The sequence below is a fragment of the Passer montanus genome, unplaced genomic scaffold, assembly GCF_014805655.1.
Source record: "Passer montanus isolate IOZ18808 unplaced genomic scaffold, ASM1480565v1 scaffold5, whole genome shotgun sequence".
NCBI lineage: Eukaryota > Metazoa > Chordata > Aves > Passeriformes > Passeridae > Passer > Passer montanus.
Window position 1 is genome coordinate 12,421,277 of NW_024369929.1, and position 1,815 is coordinate 12,423,091.

Sequence of the window (1,815 nt, forward strand, 5' to 3'; positions counted from 1 at the left end):
TGTGCATTTGCAGGGAACTCGTTATTTTGCCACAGCTGGATTTGTTTTTTTTAAATAAATCATTATGGCATATACAGTTTCTGCGTGCTTGCGCATCTGCTGATTTATCGTAAAAATTGTGGTTTCATTTCTATGGGTGGTTTCTATCAAACACACATCACCCCTCTTGCTTGCAAGCTGCATGTTTCTGTAGGATTTAAAGAGTAGCTCAATGCAAAGAAAAGCGATTTTGTCCATGGATAAATAAAGGCTGGAGGAATAGAAGGAATTAGGACCACCTGGGTGGGTTAAGATTTTGTAAGGTTTTGGGTCTTCAAACTAACAAGCTTGTTGTGGTTTAAAACTGGGACAAGGATGAAAACTAGAATTTTAGAAGCACCCATTTGTAAGCCAAACCTCTTACTGTTCAATGTCTATTTGATGGTGTGCATGAGGCAAGTTAATGCTTTTGGTTTCTAGGGAATATTATATATTTTCTCATCATAGCAAGAAACAATAGAAGTGTACATAGGATGCAGGATTACCACTCTGGGCCTGACATGGCTCTTCCCCTCTTAAGCTTCAGACTTTCTGGGCCAGAGCTTTACTAAAGATATTGGGATATCATTTCAAGGCTCAAGTTATAAGAAAAATATTAAAACTGGGAAGAAATACTTTTGCCACTTTGTCATATTTTGGTGGTTTTCTGTTAATGGAACTCTTGGAAAAAAAAAAAATATCTGAAATCCAGCAGTGTAGGTGGCTGTTCAGCCAAGAAAAATCATGTTGTGTAGCTCGCAGAAGCAGTGTGTGTGACATGATCCTGTTAAGAACTTGGAATCTGCAGCTCTGGAGGAGATGCTCCAGTCAGGAAAAGCGATTGGCAGGGACAGATTCATTTCCTGTGTCTCCTGCCGTGCAGCTTGGCTTACCTTGATCTGGCAGCACCAACCTGGATGCAGCTGGCTTCCACTTAACACCCAGTTGTTGGTTGTGGTCACTGTTCCAAAAAGCAGGAGGGCTCCATCCTGTCCCGGTCCTGATGTGCCAGGGGAGTGCCAGGTGAAAACGTGGTTGCAGTGCAGTTAGAAACACAAACCACTGCCAAGCCTTGGTGCTCCTTTGTTTCCTCCTGCGGATACCAACTCAAGTTACACAGCAGAGTGAGCCAGGGGTAACAAAGCGTCACCCAGGTACCGTGCTGTGTCACAGTTCTGGTGACATTTCCGTGCCGGTGCCCACAGGACCCTTTTCCACAGTGTCCCTGAGCTGGTTTGTGCATAATTGATGGGTACCCTGAGGTTCTGCCTCCCCCTCCTCCCCAGGACGTCCTTTTCTGTGTTAGTTTATTTTTTAAATAATTAAGAGACTGTGTGACTGCCTGTCTATCTGTCCCGCTGGAATTCCTCTCCAGCTGCTCTCATCCCTTTCCACAGCCCCTCCTCTTCCTCCCCAACACGCTTTTCCTTTCACTGCATTTTAAAGGAGTTCCTTTTATTTTTGCCTTGTGCAGTGAAACCCCCCTGAGCACTTTTTGAAAGAGATGCCCTTTGCTGCTTGCTGATGTCCTGAAATCTTTCCTGCCCAGATTCCCTCTCTCCTTCCCACTGAAGGAATCCTTTGATGCAAGGTAGCTCTTGCCTGATGGGAACCTTCTCTCCTGCAAACCACAGTGACAAATTTCCTGTCCCTGTAGCATGAAGGGGTGTGTGCAGCTGGGGATGGCCAGGGGACCCCATTCCCACCCTGTTTGTCCCCTCCTGTGGCTGCTGTGCTCTGACCCATGAGTGAGGTGGTGTGGATATGAGGTTATTCCAGCAACAGTCCATGCATCTT